The sequence below is a fragment of the Leptosomus discolor genome, unplaced genomic scaffold (genome assembly GCF_034619465.1).
Source record: "Leptosomus discolor isolate bLepDis1 unplaced genomic scaffold, bLepDis1.hap2 HAP2_SCAFFOLD_74, whole genome shotgun sequence".
In the NCBI taxonomy this organism is placed as follows: Eukaryota; Metazoa; Chordata; class Aves; order Leptosomiformes; family Leptosomidae; genus Leptosomus; species Leptosomus discolor.
This window is the reverse complement of record NW_028237858.1, coordinates 477,961-496,441: the sequence shown is the minus strand read 5'-3', so window position 1 is coordinate 496,441 and position 18,481 is coordinate 477,961.

Genomic DNA, 18,481 nt, shown 5'->3' with positions numbered 1-18,481 from the left:
TACTTGCTGGAGAGGCAAAGAGGATGGAAAATCACCACAGGGGAAGACTCACGCGCTGAACAGTCATCTACAAATTCCTCTTTTCAAACACGCTACTGCAGCGACAACAGACCAAGGAGGAAGATCTTTACAAAGGCCACCCTGCTGTGACAGTGCAGAGTCATCAGAAGATGGATGGAGACAGAAGACTGAAAAGCAAACGTACGTAGGAAAATTAATTCCCGCTTTCAGTCCTGTCCCCACCCCCCACTCTTACCAGGATGCCACCATCAAAGCACATTGCAGGCAATCAGCCAGGCTGACTCCAGAGCAAATAAGCGCTTCCTTTGGCAACAACAGGACGGTTTTCCTGATGATTTCTGAAGGCATCACAAAACCCTAACTGAGAGCGACAGGTAAAATCCCTCTTGAAGTCTAGCTCTTTGGATTGAGAGATGTTGCAAAGGTGAAGGAACTCTTCTAAAGGACTAAAATATGAACAGAAAAACTCTAAACAGCTTTAAAAACCCCACACATTTGGGGGGAGAGTTGTGTTTTGGATACAGAATAGTGACGAAGAACTGTGCTTCCTATCCTTTAACCTTACTACGTGCTTCAGAGCAGCAAACTTGTTCTGCTTGACATATCCTGCACGCGCAGCAATAAACTGGAGACGCACTGCCCCTTTCAGCAGCCCTCCCGTCCAACCCGTGTGAGGTCTCTCCTGGGACTGTTCTCAGATACCGTACCTCAGCAGCGCTTGGGTGGCGATATAGGCCTCATCTCTCTGCTTCATTCCCGCCAAGCTGCTATTCCAGTGGTTCATCAGTCGCTTTTTCTCCATGTTAATAGCCTGAACCTCCATACAAGCCTGGGGGAGAGAGGATTTGTAGACAGGATAAATCTATACTAGGCTGGGAAACCAAATTCACGTTACAATGCCTGTTTTTGGTGTGTGTTCATAATACGCTGGGCAGGAACAGCTTCAGCTAACGTGCCTCTGGTTTATGGTCACCCCCGACCACAGAGCATAGGTCTGCAAGGAAAAAAATGCAGAGAGGGTGGGGGAGGAAGTGATTTATAGGCAATTCTTGAGGACAAAGGGAAAGACAAAACAAACCAAAACAAAAAAGTCTTCATTCCTCCAAACAGGAACTGATCATACAACTCTGTCCTACACTGTAGCTACCACGTGAGCATGAGCCAACGGGGTCGGTCCTTCCAGAGGGAAATATTAACCAGAAGCAAAAAAAAAGCATTCTCCTACCTCATTTGCTGCTTGCCGAGTTACTTTTGTGTCCTCTGCCTGAGCCACAAACTGAGCTTCGAACAGAGCAATCTGTTCCTGCAGCTCGTAGGCTTTCCGGGTCAAGCGGTCTACCAGAAGATCCTAGAGAGGCAGAGCCAAACAGCTCAGGATGAGTAACATAATCTCAGGCTTAACCAACTAAATTCTACAGCAATAACTTGGGCTGAAAATGAATTCAGTTAGCTTTGATTCCTACTGAAACTCTTCCATTCCTATCCAAACGACTCCTGAATGCAGCAGTGACAATTTTCAAGAGAACAAAACCTTCTTTGCTGGTTTTTATCGTTCCACCCACAGTAGGAAATTGGTCCTTCAGATCTGAAGCAGCATTCATCCCTGCCAGCATGGGTTACATTGCGCCACCTCTCCAGCAGCTGGGAATCTTGATAATTTATGGTTTAAAATCCTTGGTTAAAAACCATCTAAACCCATTCCATCTCAACCGTTTGCCCGCAATTCTGCATCAACAGTAATTAGTTGGTGTCCTGCTGCAAGCAGGAGGCAGCAGAGGGAGCTCCAGCACACCGACCGCTCAGTTCACCTTCCAAGTTCGCTCTTCCTTGGGACTCAGAGCAATTCTCCAGACTTCAACATACGATACTTCTTTGCTAAATATCTTTCTGCCCCCACACCCCCATTGCCTGCGTGAAGAGTGATCACTACTGATTACTACTTCCTATTATAAGGCTCATAAAAAAATTCTGTTCAGTACATGCCACTATCTTGGTGGGGGGGATTCTTCTTATTTTCAATTATTTGGGGAAAATATCCCCAAGCACCTTCCATGGTGTCTGTATATTCACTACAGCCTTCCTTCTGCCAAGGCAGCACGTCCTCCGAGACTCGCCGCTAGCTGTCACCTGAATTCATTTATTTATTTGAAAGAAGAGAGTTTTACTTGATACCTGTTTTTTCTTTTCCACGTCAGCTTGGGCCTTCTCCAGCTCAGCCCTCTTTGTCGACCGTTTCGTTAGTAAAATATTATGGTGCATATGGGCCGTGTTCTGCACGTAGAAGAGGTGCAAGGCCAAGTTTTCAACCTGGGTCTGCATTGCAGAGACTGGGGAGGCAGGGGGAAAAATATTTACAGAAAAGTATGTTTGTAAGACACACTTTAAACAGACGTAAAAGGGAAAGAAACACAGAAACACCCAAAGCCAAATTCGCACACTGACCAGCCAAATCAGCCCCCCTGAAATGTGAATTTGCATCGGCTTTGGAGTACAGCTCCACAAGCACAGCTAATATCTTGGTAAGCAATTCATTGCTTCCCAGCACTCAGAAGCCCAGGAGATCAAAGAAGGGGCGGCCTCAGGAGGCTGTGACTCCACTCCTCTGCCCCAAAACAGAACTGTCTCTTTCTCAGTCTGTTGAACGCTTCTCTATTTTTTTCAGCAACCTGCCAAACCTTTCCAGGCAGTTTATCCTACGCTGAGCTACCCTCGCCATCACAGTTGTTTTCCTGTCCCCTACCCACAGGCCTGCAGCACAACCAGCATGAGTCAAGTCCATTTCTTTGGCTGGGACGGGTTCCCACACGGATGGCACTCTCAGGCTGCCGGGTGCCCCTCACGACCCACAACCTTTGCGATCTCGTCACACCCTTACAGAGACACAGGCAAACGTAACAGAGCGACAGGATCTTCCTCCTTCTAAGTCACAGAGCAGCCCATCTGCCCGGAACAGTTTTAGTCCTAAAGACCTTCTTAGAAGTACAAGGTAGCCACACGGTCTTAGAAACAACCAGGAATACCTGTGAAAGGTTTCAGCGAGTGCCTGATTCCTGATCAATGTTACTGTATTTTTCAATCCAATGCTTGACTTGGATTCAAATAAATCCCTTTCTCCACACAGTACTAGAGCCAGGAAACCTGGCAAGGGCTGCCTCGGTCACCTTTCTGGCGTTCATCGTGTGTGTTCTGACACATTTGCTTGTAAGTAAGCCTGAGGCCCTCCAGCTCCTCCTCCAGCTGCTGACGTGCTGCGGCCACCTGAGAACGGCGGTCGTGGCTCTTCTCCAGTCCCAGCTGCAGGCGGGCCAGCTGCTGCTGCGCTCCGTAAAGAACCAGCCCAAGCTCTTCCCTCTCTGCTTGCCCCTTCTTCGCTGCTGCCCTCTGCAAACACAAGAGGAAACCAGTTACCTGGCTTCAGCTCGGGCAGGGGTGGGCTGCTGCGGGAAGGCAAAGTAAGAATGCCACGTACCAGTTCCTGAAGCTCTAGGCTCACTTTTTCCATCTGCTTAGTGAGGTGACTCTTCAGGGCAGCCTGGAATCTTCTCATCAGAGGCTGTCAAGAAGTATGACATTGATACAAGTCAACGTACTTGTGTAAAGAAATTATGAAGAAACCTTACTGCTACCCCCGCTGTTAAATAACACAGCGTATTTTCTGCCACAGACCCTTGCATTCTTCCTTTAGCTACGCTCACTGTAACGAGTGAGAGGAGTTACACAGTGGGTATTTGTTGACAGCAGAAAGCCACTACTGAGGATATCTGAAAGTCAGAAACACATCAGAAGAGCTGCCTCTGAGAGCCCATCCGCTCGCTCTTGCTGACAGTACTTCTCTTTCAGGAGCACTGAGGAGTATCAGATTTACCCACTACACGGCTCCCTCCTGAGCCTCCCGTTTGGGGTTAACCCTGAGGGAGCAGACACGCTCAGGAGTCAGTACTTCTGCAAAAGCCTGTTTTAAACACGTGGTTTCAGCCTATGGCTGAGCCGCTGCTGACAATCTACCTTGTGTATTTCATACAAATAAAAACAGCAGGTCTGCGAAGAAGAACGACAAGATTGGAGGACTTCTCACATGTTCTAGATCCAAGACAACCAGCTCTGTTTCTTCTACGGTTTCTTCACTTCTTCCACTCGTTTCGTGCCCCTCAGCTCCACGCTGCTGGCATGCCTGTTCCCGCCTTTGGTCACCATGCTCACTGGTGAGCTGATCCAACTGCTCAAAGGCAGTCTCTGAGCAGAGAGAAATGGGTTCTCCAATGTCACCTGGACCCCACCCCCCAAGAAAAAAAAAAAAAAGAAAAAGAAGACAAAGAAAATGCTTAGATTTCAAAGCGTTGTGCCTCCAGTTGGACTAACAATGATGAGAAAGGGAGAAAACTAGAAACTGTGCTTGACGGGTGGTATGGAGTGTTGTACTGCTAGCAAGGGACTGAAGGATACCTGACTCTGTGCAGCTGTTCCGCTCCGCTGACCACGCAGACACCTGCTGAGGAGCTCCTGAAGGAAGGGGAGGGTTTTCTCTCTCGGTTACTGGCTGCTCCATGTCACCCAACGCAGGAGGACAACTGTCTAATTCGACTTTGTCCAAGAAAGTCTCAGGGGATTTTTTCTGAAACGTAAAATCCACCACCTGAAACAGCTTTTCAGTCTGCCCTGACAATCTGCTTGTTTCTGTCATCACGAGACAAGAACGATGCAGACACAGAATCGGCCAGAGGGCCTTGTTCTAAACTCAGCCCACAGATACACTGGCAAAGCTGTGCCTCTGCCGATTCAAAAACCACCTTTACCCACATGCAGCACAACAGAGGAACCTCTCCAGCTCTGTCACAGCTTTTGTAGACTTTGTGCCTGACCAGTTAGCTTCTCTCTGTTCAGTTCTGGTCGGGTTTGTGTTGGCAGCAACAAAACTGCCCCAGGAGAATTTGAAATTACAAATACCGGCCATGCCTTCTGTGAATAAGATTGTGTGTGTTATTAGTGTCTCACCTCTGCAGAACTAACAAACAGCTCTGTAGCTCCTCTTTCTGCTGGGGGAAATGTCTCTTTTTGGTCCTGCAGAGGAATGGACCCTTCTTCTTCATTGTCGCTCCCATTCTCCGCCTCTACTGCCTAGCACACACACAGGCAAAAAGCAGAATAGCAGCGTTACAGCAGGTTGTGCATTTGGTTTAATGCTCATGCTACGGTGCTGTAACAACTGCTTTTTGTCATGGGAGTTTAATTTTGAAGTTTAATCTCGTTCACAAAAACAGTCACCCAGGCAGCATGAAGACGGTAAAGATCCTGACAAAAATTCTACACACCACTTTTAACTTCAGATGTGTCTCTGGCTCACGTCTATTTTTTTAAAAAATGCCCTTAGGGATTTTAGTCCTCCAGCTGGTGCTACACGTAGCCAAACTATTATCTTCTTTTTAAAGAGACACTGTTTTATCCTGTACCATCATTTGCCAAATTCAAATATCGTGCAGTACCAACAGACAAAAAAAACTTAGCACCACCAACCTCGAACACAGCCCCCGTACGTGTGTCTGTGAGATGGGGACAACCTCCCGTTTAACATGCCTACAGCCATCTGGGAGCTGAGTGAGAAGCACATGCTTCAGGACGCTGCTGACACACAGAACTACAACTACATTTAACTTGGTTTTTTTAATAGGCAGGGCAAGACTTCAACAACCGCTCCCTTGTTTTACTTCTCCCTATCGAAACTGCTTCCACGAAGCCATCACTCTGCAAGGAGAGCGTAGGAACATCATGCTGCCCCACGAACGTTCTGAAGGAAATCACCTCCATAGCAAGAGGCGACGGAACTCGGACGATATCCCGCGCAGCGGAGCCGGATTCCACCCCAGAGCCCTCTGCTGCGCCACCGGCGGCCTCCTCCATATTGCTGGGCTGGGGATGGCCTGTGCCTGCAACCAGAGCGGAGGGAAGAGTGAGAACCAGCCCGGCTCCCCGGGGCCCGCCAGCTGCAGGCCGCCGCGGGGCTGGGCACGGGCACCCGCGGGGCCGGGGAGGCCGGGCGGCCGAGGGCCGGGCGGTTCAAGGCCCGGCCGCGGCCCAGCCCCGCACTCACCCGCCGCCGTCTGCGCCATGTTCCCGTGTTCCCGTTGCCAGGCGACGCAGCAACACCCGGTCACGTGAGCGCTCCGGGCCGCACCACCTCAGCCCGTGGAGGCGGGGGGGGGGGGGGGGGGGGGACGCGGGCCGCACCACCTCGGCTCGTGGAGATGGGGGGGGCTGTGGGGGGGGCGCTCGGCCCGCACTACCTCAGCCCGCCGGGCCCGGGGGGGGCCCGCGGCGTCCCGGCCGCCCTGGCGGCGCCAGCCCCGGTGCGGGGCAGCAGGTAACGGCGCCGAGGGCTGGAGTCTGGGCGGGGGGAGCTGCGGGGACGAGGCACCCGGGACGCTGCCCAGCACCCCGGGGATGCATCCATTTTCTTTTATCCCGCTCTTTGTCTTCCCTTCCCACCGGAGCCCCGAGGCGCTCGGTGTGCTGCCGGCTGGGGGCTGGCGGAATGCGAAAGAGGTCATTTTAACTTTATTTTCTGCTGTTCTGGGCTGGCTCCCTAAAGCTTGGGGTGTATTTAGGATTGCCCTCCTTTTGGGGAGGGGGTCCTCTCTCAAATTGCCCCAGTATCTACCTCTTCCTTTGCTGTTATCAGCAGAGACATGAGGGTGGATGATCGGTGTAATAAGTAACATATTGTGCTTTGTTCATTAAACCTGTATGGGAAGGTATGGAGGGAAGATTTATGTGCCCGCAAGGCTTGATAGCCCAACCGAAGGACATCCGGCAAAGTAAACAAGACCCGCAGCTGAGGGGGTTGAGTAATCACATTCTTGCATAAGTTCACCCACAGGGCAACGAGGAAGACCTTCAGCCTTCATCCTTACGACCACCAGGAGGCAGAGAAAGACCCCCCAGCAACAGAAGGAACATGCGCAGAGTATCGACCTGATTGCGACATCACGAATGCAGGAAATGAGACTGTATATAATGTGCTTACACGAGGCGGGAAGGCGCGAGCCGTTGGCGGAGCGCAGACTCCCCGGCCACCCAGCACTGCCTTTGCTCTTGTTCGCTTGCTAATATAATAAAATTCACATTGGATTTTGACACTGTAAATTGTCCGTGTCTCTACCTATCACAATTTGGTGCCGTGACTCGGATCGCGACTAGATTGTGGCCTGCAGCTGCATTGGGGAGGCGCCCCGCCAGCCGGCGGCCCCTGCAGCCCTCAGGTCGCTTCTGTCTCGACCGACGACCCTAAATTGAACACTGAGCAAAGGAGAACCGGTAACCCTGTAATCTTTGTGCACGAAGCTCCGAACGAAGACGCAGGACGCGTGAGTATAGGCCGGGAATCCGTTCGGTTTGGGTTGGGTATCCTGGGGCACGGTGTATGAGACGTCCTGCCAGGGCGAAGTGAGTGCGGACCCTCTAGTAGTGCGTTTCTCGTAGCCCGCGAGGGAGCGAGCCCCAAACGAGGGGAGCGGTTGGGGTGTGTGTGTGAGTGCCTCAGAAGATGGGACAAAGGAAAAGCAAGCCCTTTGAGCCCATGGGAGAGGGGCCCCATGTGAAATTGCCCCAAATACCGCCCGATAGTCCCCTAGGGCTGATGTTGAAACACTGGGATAACTTTCCCTCTAGGCAGGGAAAGGATAAGGTAAAAATGATCCATTATTGCATAGAGGTCTGGGGCGGAAAACAGATTCGAGGAGACCATCTGTATTGGCCTGTTTTTGGATCATTTGAGGATTGGATATGTCAGGCGCTAAACATTTATGTTAACTCAAAGGAACCATTTAATTTGGAAGAAAGTGAATATGCCAGTCTGTGGATGGTGGCCGACACTAGGGTAAATTTATACCCTTTAAAAGAAAAGGGGGGTGGCTACCGAGGGAGGAAGAATAGAGAGGAAGAATTAATAAAGCTTTCAAGGAATATCAAGAAGCAGATGAGTCGCCCACTAAATGGTTAGAGAGACTACGAAAGAGTCTCCAAATGTATTCCAGTCTGAATGTAGACACTCAGGAGGGGCAGGCCCTGCTGAAAATGCAATTTGTAGCAAACGCATGGGAAGATATTAAAAGAAAAATTGAGAAGATAGATGATTGGCAGAACAGAGGTTTGGACGGGCTATTGAGGGAGGCACAGAAGGTGTTTGTCAGAAGGAAAGACGAGAGGTTTAAGAAGCAGGCAAAGGTGATGGTAGCAGTGGCTCGGGAAGGACAACGTGGAGGTGGGATTAGATCGACTCACAAAACGGACCCAGGACCCGGGGTGGAAGGAACAAGGAGAAAGGACGTAGGGTGTTATTATTGTGGGAGGAAGGGTCATATGAGAAGGGAATGCAGAAAGCGGCTGCAGGATGAGAAAATATTCAAGGAGGATTAGGGGTGTCAGGGGCTCTATTTGCTGGGGGCTAGACATAAAACCGAGTCCTTGATAAAAATTAAAGTAAGTCCCCAGCAACAGGAAATCGAGTTCCTTGTGGACTCCGGGGCCGAAAGGTCCACAGTACAAGAATTACCCCAGGGATGTCACTTGTCCCCGGAGACAATGCAAGTAATTGGAGCAAAAGGAGAGCCTTTCAGGGTTCCAGTAATAAAAGACGTTCTTTTTGAAATGGAATCTAAATTTGGGGTGGGATCCCTATTGTTGGTCCCAGAAGCAGATTATAACCTATTGGGACGAGATATGATCATCACACTGGGCATTAATTTGGAAGTTAAATATAATGAGTTGCAAGTAAAATTATGTCCCCTTAGGAGTGAGGATGAAGTAAAAATTAACCCCGAGGTTTGGTACACTCCGGAGACAGTGGGCAAATTAGATATCCCACCCTTCACTGTAACTATCAAGGATCCGGAAATTCCAATAAAAATAAAACAATACCCAATCTCACGAGAAGGCAGGATGGGGTTGAAACCAGAGACTGAAAGATTAATTAAACCAAGGCTACTGGAACCATGCATGTCTCCCTTCAATACACCCATCTTACCCGTAAAGAAAACTGATGGGTCCTATAGATTAGTCCATGACCTATGGGAAATTAACAAAAGAACACTTGCAAGGTTCCCAGTTGTGGCAAATCCGTATATTTTACTCAGCCAGCTGGGACCTGAAAGTAAAGAGACCTTACTAACCCCATAGTGGGAAGGGCCTTATCCTGTTTTACTTACTACAGAAACCTCCATACGAACAGCTGAAAGAGGGTGGACTCACGCCAGCCGAATCAAAGGACCCGTAAAGAATCAACAGTGGCAAGTGACCAGTGTACCCGGGGACCTAAAAATAAAATTTCAAAGGACCTGAATGAACACCTTTAAAATTGAATATAGTGAGAATCCAATTCTGACTGAAGATGGGCATGTAGATGCTGAAATCAAGTGTGGTATATTAACTGTTACCCATTCGTGTGCTTTGTGTGTAAGGTGTGTCGGGAACGGTGGTGGGCCCATTGCCGAAACGGAAGACCCCAAAGAGTGTCTGCCGGATCTGCTGGGAGTGGGAAAGGGAACTCACAGAATTGGCATTAAAATTAAAAGAATCACAGGGAGAGATTATTCTTGAATCAGAGGAATGGTGGGAGATATTTGCTAAAGGAATTCGGCCCGAAAATTATTGTTACCATTCGAATGAACCAATTCCTTTTGTCGCTGAAATAGTAAGAGGGCAGTGCCGGAAGTTCCTGAAAGGGGTGAAGTGCAACGCACCCCAAGTTAAAGATACCAACTGGAGTTCATACATCCTGAGGCAAGTGGCTAAAGTAAGCACGAGTCCTCCTGAAGAATTCCTCTGCTGCCGAGAAGATGGTACCCCTCGTGGCTCGAAGCAACCGAGTCGACGAGCGAGGCAGAGGAGTAAAAGACTGTGGAGGAATGAACCCAACGATTGGGACCGTAAAGCAGTGCTTGAGATCCTGCCTCAAGGATGGTAGCGAAGAGGCGAAGCCCTGGAGTGCAAACGACAAAAATCGGGGACGGGTATCAAATCGGGGTAGGAATAAGCAATTGGTATATTACAAAACCCACCACTTTTCCCAATACGTATTTATAGGGGCAATCTGGGTAGTATTATGCATCCCTGTTTGTGAGCCGTACGCGCATGAACCTTTTAAATGGACCCTGTTTAGATGGGAAGACCAAGCTGTAGTACAGACAAAAATAGTCTCTGGACCTCCCAGTTTTACTCCCACATTGTGCCAACTCGTGCCAATACAACCATGCTTAAACCTAAAAGGGTTTTATTTTTGCCCTAGTTCAAATCCAGGAAGGACCTACTGTAATTCACCAGGACATTATTATTGCACATACTGGGGTTGTGAAACCATAGCATCGGACTGGGCTCCCGGGGGAGGGAATGACAAGTTTATTACAGTAACATGGGGACCAGTGGGATGTGCACCCCCTCAGCGTGATAGTTCTGGTGGTATGCTATTGTCTGGAAATTGCCAGTTTGTATACATGAATATTTCTCAAGACCAGAACCCTACATGGTTTGTGGGAAAAACTTGGGGAATGCATTATTGGGAACCAGGAACTGATAGAGGAGGACTGATACTAATAAAAAAAGAGACCATTCCAAATGATCCGGAACCAATTGGACCAAATCCCGTGCTAACGCATGAACAAACTCTGGGACCCGCGAATGATACTGAAACTAGCAATGATACCCAGTTTACTGGTAATAATACTCACTCTGGTATAAGCAATGATACTTAGTTTACTGGTAATAATACTCACTCTGGTATAACTATCTCAGAAGAAGAAAACTTAGAAGGAAATACCCTATGGAAAGTGATGCAAGCTAGCTACCGAATACTAAATAAGACTAACCCGCAAATAACCAGCTCCTGCTGGCTATGCTATAGCATTAAACCGCCCTTTTACGAGCCTGTAGGAATTACATCCAAGGCTAGGCAGGTAAATGGGACAAACCCTGCATAATGTTTATGGAGAAAAAGGAAAGGATCAGGTCCAAGGTCTCACCTTGGAACAAGTAACGGGAAAAGGACGGTGCGTTGGGACAATTCCACCCACAAAACAACATTTGTGTAATGTAAGTATTTCACTCACAAAGGAAGCTCCTGCGGATTGGTTAATACCAGCGGCAAACACAAAATGGGTGTGCTCAAGCATCGGAGTAACACCTTGCTTGAGCCTCCGAAATGTTAATAAAAGCAAAGATTATTGCATACAAGTAGCAATAATTCCAAAAATTGTATATCACTCAAATGAGTTTGTCTACAATTATCAAACCACCCCCGAGCACCATCTTGCTAGGAGGGAACCGTTTACAGCTCTGACCATAGCCGCCCTCCTTACGATTGGAGGAACCGGAGCGACCACAGGGATAACCTCTCTATTAATCAACAAGCTGAATTTAAGTCACTTAGAGTAGCAGTGGATGAGGATTTGAGCAGAATAGAAAAATCGATAGACGCATTGGAAAAATCACTAAGATCACTATCAGAAGTGGTGCTTCAGAATAGACGCGGCTTGGATTTGTTATTCTTGCAGCAAGGGGGATTGTGTGCAGCTTTAAAGGAAGAGTGCTGTGTGTATGCAGATCATACCGGAATAGTACGGGACACAATGGCAGAGCTAAGAAAGGGGTTGGAACAACGAAGGAGAGAGCGAGAATCCCAACAAAGTTGGTACGAATCATGGTTTAACCATTCTCCTTGGCCTACTACTTTATTGTCAACATTGGCGGGACCATTAATACTGCTCACTTTAATGCTTGCATTTGGACCTTGTATTTTTAATAAAGTTATCGCGACAGCTAAGAACCGTTTAGAAGCTGCTCACCTGATGCTTGTTCGAGCGAAGTACGAATCGGTATCCGATGAGCCCGATTTGGCAGAAACCCTTGTTTTGAGTGCTCAAGAGCTACAACGGTTCAATGAACAAAATAACAGACAAAAGAAAAAGGGGGGATTATAATAGGTAGCATATTGTGTTTTGTTCATTAAACCTGTATGGGAAGGTATGGATGGAAGATTTATGTGCCCGCAAGGCTTGATAGCTCAACCGAAGGACATCCGGCAAAGTAAACAGAACCCGCAGCTGAGGGGGTTGAGTAATCACATTCTTGCATAAGTTCACCCACAGGGCAACGAGGAAGACCTTCAGCCTTCATCCTTACGACCACCAGGAGGCAGAGAAAGACCCCCCAGCAACAGAAGGAACATGCGCAGAGTATCGACCTGATTGCGACATCGCGAATGCAGGAAATGAGACTGTATATAATGTGCTTACACGAGACGGGAAGTTGCGAGCTGTTGGCGGAGCGCAGACTCCCCGGCCGCCCAGCGCTGCCTTTGCTCTTGTTCGCTTGCTAATATAATAAAATTCGCATTGGATTTTGACACTTTAAATTGTCCATGTCTCTACTTATCACAAACAGAATGAGTTAAAAAATTTCAACAAAACAAGGAACAAAGTCTGAAATACAAATTACTGGGATAAACCTATGTTAAGGCAGGTTTATTAAATGCAGTTATTCTGTCACAGAACAGATTGACAGAACAGTCGAGGTTGGAAGGAACTTCTGGAGACCATCTAGTCCAACCTCCCTGCTCAAAGCCTATGACCTCGTCTAGTCTTTCAGTTGGCTTTGGATTTTTTTATTTGACTTCAGTTTCTACACAAAGGTATTCTGACAAGTGTTCAAGCCATCCAATCACAGTTAACCTTAAGCCCAACAACAAAGAAGCAAAAGAAAAGGTAAGTGAAGGTAGTTTTCCTTCAAGGCAATAAATATTATTAAACATCACCAATTAACATGTGTACGCCCTGCAACTGAAGCATCCTGAATTGACAATAATTATAGCAGTAAGTCTAAAGTTTTACAATACTTACTTCACAAAAAGCAATTCCAAACCTAAGACTTTGCAGCTGTTTAGTTTAATATCCACCTACACCTGTTCTTTTACTCATTTTATTGACTCTATCAGCCTGTCAGGGCTCTACATTTTTCAGAATGCAAGATGTATATAGATATGGTCCTACTTTCTATCTCAATGAACAGTGACACAGTAAAGTACTCGGACATTTCCGATCATCACTCCAAGCTGGGCTAAAAACTGGCTGGATGGCCAAGCACAGAGAGTGGTGGTGAAGGGAGTTCAATCCAGCTGGCGGCCGGTCACAAGGGGTGTCCCCCAGGGCTCAGCATTGGGACCGCTCTGGTGTCACATCTTGATGGATGAGCTGGATGAGGGGATCGAGTGCTCCTGCAGGGAGCTTGCAGATGACACCACGTTGGGTGGGAGTGTCGATCTGCTGGAGGGCAGGGAAGCTCTACAGAGGGATCTGGACAGGCTGGATCGCTGGGCCAAGGCCAGTTCCACGAGTTGCAACAAGGTCAAGTGCCGGGTCCTGCACTTCGGCCACAACAACCCCCAGCAGCGCTACAGGCTGGGGAGGAGTGGCTGGGAAGCTGCCCGGCAGAGAGGGACCTGGGGGTGCTGGTCGACAGGCAGCTGAACGTGAGCCAGCAGTGTGCCCAGGTGGGCAAGGCGGCCAACAGCATCCTGGCCTGTGTCAGCCATGGTGTGGCCAGCAGGAGCAGGGAGGTGATCGTGCCCCTGTACTGGGCACTGGTGAGGCCGCCCCTCGAATGCTGGGTGCGGTTTTGGGCCCCTCAGGACAAGACAGACACGGAGGTGCTGGAGCGTGTCCAGAGAAGGGCAGCGAAGCTGGTGAGGGCTCTGGAGAGCAGGTCTGATGGGGAGCAGCTGAGGGAGCTGGGGTGGTTTAGTCTGGAGAAGAGGAGGCTGAGGGGAGACCTTACTGCTCTCTGCAACTGCCTGAAAGGAGGCTGGAGTGAGGTGGGGTCGGTCTCTTGTCCCAAGTGACAAGCCATAGGACAAGAGGAAATGTCCTCAAGTTGTGCCAGGGGAGGTTTAGGTTGGACATGAGGAAAATTTTCTTTACTGAAAGAGTGGTCAGACATTGGAACAGGCTGCCCAGGGAGGTGGTGGAGTCACCATCCCTGGAGGTGTTCAAAGACGCACCCATGTGGTGCTCAGGGTCCTGGTTTAGTGGCGGGCTTGGTAGTGTTAGGATAACGGTTGGACCTGATGATCTTAAAGGTCTTTTCCAACCAAAATGATTCTTCTATGTTGCGCCAGGGAGGTTTAGATTGGACATCAGGATAAATTTCTTTACCGAAAGGGTTATCAAGCATTGGGACAGGCTGCCGAGGGAAGTGGTGGAGTCACCAGCCTTGGAGGTGTTCAAAAACGTGTTGATGTAGTGCTTCTAGACATGGTTTAGTGCGCATGGTGGTGTTAGGTCAACGGTTGGACTTGATGATCTTAGAGGTCTACTCCAGCCTAATGATTCCATCATTCTATGATCACTACTGGCACAGTTTTAAGAATGGGTCAGTTCATACCTCAGAGCTATTGTTTTAAGCTCTCTGACAGCTCAAGCAGACAGTGTGTTACTGGATTGACTTGGTTTTGGTGTTGAACGTTTCCTGGCAACTACAACTACAGAACTGGTTCTCATTTGAAAACAAAATCAAAAACACAGGTCTACCTCTGTTCCCAAGATACTTTCTTTTATGTCCCCTGGGATTGCTGCTATTATTCTAAGAAGTTGGGCTTTACACAAAATCCTGCTTAAATTGAAGATGGCAAGGAACAGCATGTATTACACAAATCTGCACACAAAGTTCCACCAACAGAACTTCATTGATTCAGGTTGTGAAAATTTATGGCTACTGATCACCATGTTCAGAAAAAGGAATCAAATAGCTACACAAGTTCACTACAAATATTTCAAATTTTACTGTATTAAGCCTTTGAGTGGAATGGATCATCAAAAGCAACAGGACTGCTTAAAGAATGGAAGAGAACTTGCATTTCCAATGCACTGAGAAAAAAAATAATAACCACCATCATCATCATTTAGTCGGATCAAAGTAAGTCCTCGCTTTTTATCTGTTATCTGTTTAAAGGCTCCATATTTAATAACAGAGCTTTAATAAAGAACAGAGGACTTCCCACATTTAAGATACCCAGAGGACTTCATTAAGCTCCTCAGTACAACCTGACACCTGAAATAACAACATCCAAACAAAACACAGACATCTCACTGCGTTACTCAAAGGTCCATGGGGACTAAGGGTTTCTGTACAAAAGCCGGGGTAGTACAGATCTGGAAAAAACCAAAAACCGTAAAGCACACTGGAGACTTTCTGGACTAAATAGTTGCCAAAGGAAGGTGCAATGGAGAGGGGATAAAACTAAACAAAATACAATCCGTTTAACTCCCAGGACACTCTACACTTTGTAAGTGAACAGGACAAAGTCTCCTTATCACAGTAACAGGTAAAACTTGGGGATAACAGTATAGATTAGCCATGAGAGGTAGTTTTATGCATTTTATGCATATGAATATAACTTTTGATGAAGCTATTACAAAGTAAACATTTGAAGCCAGTTTATTCCCTACTAGTTGGTTTTCTGTAGTGGTTTTATTGCTTTTTACCCAAGGGCTTACAGAAATAAGCATTAATTAGGTCTTTTTTTTTCCGCTGATGGCAGAATACACACATGGTAATCTGCCCAAACCATTGTTTTCCCATGCTACAGCTACTGGCATAGTAGAAGCTAGCCCTAAAAGAAAAAAAGAGAGGACTAGAAGCTACTGAATATATTTTCCTGTTCATTGTCAGAGAAGTGATTGTCTCGATCTCTTTCAAAACAGACTTTGCTTTATACCCCTGTGTTTAGATACCCTTGCAGCTGGTTACCCTATGGAGAACTCCAAAGATTAACAACCAAATCTGAAGACCCAGGTGAACCTTGTAAAACACCATTCAGTGATTCTGCACCTTCCACACTGGTTTTGTTCAGCCATGTGCCTCTAGTGGTATATTCTACTTTTTGTAGTGAGATGCTCTAAGAGCTTTTACCGGCACATTATGTCAGCTTACGTGCCCCGTCATGACAAGCTTGAGTAAGGAATGCACTTGAACGCCAAGCTATGACTTTTCCTAAAGTCACTGGACGTGACCAGATCCGAAAGCACGCAGGGTGTTAACGTCAACGGTGTGATACACTTTGCAACAGCCCTACTGCTCATTGCTTAGTGAAGACACACCTCAAAAGAGCACTTAAGTCTTCCTCAGAAACTATCACTGACATTTCCAAGAACTGAAAAGACAGGCTGTCTTTCTGAAGCCGTGCAACAACTTCATGCTAATCATCCAGTGTCAGGAGACAGATCAACAAGTTGTACAAGTTCAGAAGTACACTGACAAATCATACCTCCAAGTTTTTTGTCCCCGAGGTCGGTTGGAGAGTTATCGCTGCACTGAACTCACAGTCCACAAAGATCACTAACTAGTAAAATGTTTTGGGGCTGTTGAACTATAAAGTTGCAACTGTCTCTCACTCAAAATAAAAAGGTTGTCAGGACGCACTCAGTTTTGTAAAGCAGTCAGAGTACTACTTAACTAGAGGCTCTAGTTTGAGACTGGAAAACTCTCTGAACACCAGTATCACAGAACACAACTATTCCCGTTCTCGTGTTTCAGATTTGGAAGTATTTGCATTTTATTTCCAGTACTAATGGCATCACTTTTGTTCTAGCCAGTTTTATTATTTTGCTGTCCTGGCTCCCGGTCCTTTTGAGAGAAAGGTTTCATTCAATCCTTTGAACAATAACGATGAGGTTACTAACAATGAGTTTAAGAAAGAACTGACACACACAAACTTGTTCAGGCATCCAGAACAAAAGAACCTGGAAGTGTTGAGAGCAAAGTTCAGGACGATGAAGAAAAGGATCTATTTTTCATTTGTAATTAGACCAAGAAGGGAAAATGCTATAAAGTAGATTCAAATCATTTAGATCAGATTACCAGTGCAGCACTGTGCCAAATTATAAATTAGGACTTTACTTCATTTGACATTTTTATCGATATTAGAAGCATTTTCCAAAGCCTCAGTAGAAATTGATGGAAAAACCAAAATCTGAACTCTCACACCCTAACCATCAGACTGCTCTTCAGTCAACACTTACTCTTCCAGTGGTCATTCCAACACTTGGGACAACTGAAATAAACAGACTGTAACCAGGAATAAAAATCTGTGCTTTAAAAGTATTTTGCATAGTTAAGGCCAACACTTGACTGATTATTGCAAGTCCTGGCCAATTAACTTGAATATATCAAGAGTAAAATAAACACAAAGTGCATTGAGAGCAAAGCACAAACCAACGGGAACTTCTCACACAGGTGACCGCCACAGCATAGTATTAATAGCGATGGCTGGGGCTGGGACAACCACCTGAAAACCTCCTATTGACAGAAAGTAAGACTAAGGCTTGTGCAACTCTACAGAGAAGCTGGCCATTCAAATCCCTGGGGCTCTAGCCCTTTAAGAGACAAAGAATTCCTTTATTTCTAGGAAAAGCAGAAAAGAATTGCCATCGAAACCACCAGAAGACCTTGAGATCTAAAACCACAGGTCAGGCTATTTATTTTGTCGTGGCTTTGGTCAGAAACTCATTCATCAGTGTCACCGGGGTGTTTCTGCACTGTCCTGTTCTAAAATGAATGCTCCAGCAAACTTCATATTCATTTCTTCAGAAAAAAAAAACAAAACAAAACAAAAACCAACCTTTAAGAGAAAAACCCACTATATTTCTAGCTCTTTGATGACAAAGGCAGACTTCCAAATAAGAATCATTTCAACCCTATGCCTGTAGAAAAATTGTTCCTCTGCCTCCTCTGTTGCTATTCAGAGATTTCTAAGCAGCTACGAGTCCCGACCAGACAAACGTAACAAATTCAAACACTCCTGGCAGAGGCCTGTTTATTATTTTCCAATATGACTGTCTGCCAAGTTTCCCTGTCCAGGGTTTGGCTTGGCTTTGTTTGGCGCTTTTTTTTTTAAAAAAAAAGAAAGGAACTGTGTGAGCTAAGCTGTGTCAGGGACTCTCCTTCCAACAGTTCTTGCAGAAAGTGGAAGTGCACCAGCACGTATGCAGACTTGTATCTGAATATGGTTCAAAACCATTACAAGACACAGCACAGTCAAAACTTTAGTCTTCAAAAACCAAAATGCTATGCTGTGAGTCTTGGAAATCATTTACCAGTACAGAATACTCAAAGTTGTTCTTAACACTTGATGAAAAAAGCATAAACTTTAACGAAATCAAGCTGAAATTGATGAACACGGACATCTTTGGCTCCCCTCAAAATACAACCTTTTAATAACACCTTTGGTTTGACGACTTTTCAATGCAATTCTACAGCGCCTGTTTCCAGTCTATTGCCCATCAGTTTAGCTGTACAAATCTGCACACAGCGTTACAGCACAAAGGCACAGATCTGGTGAGGGTTTCTTAGAAGCACTGCTGCACACTGTTATCTTAAATGATGGTCTTGTGATTAAGGCACCTAAAGGCAAGAAAAGGAGGAC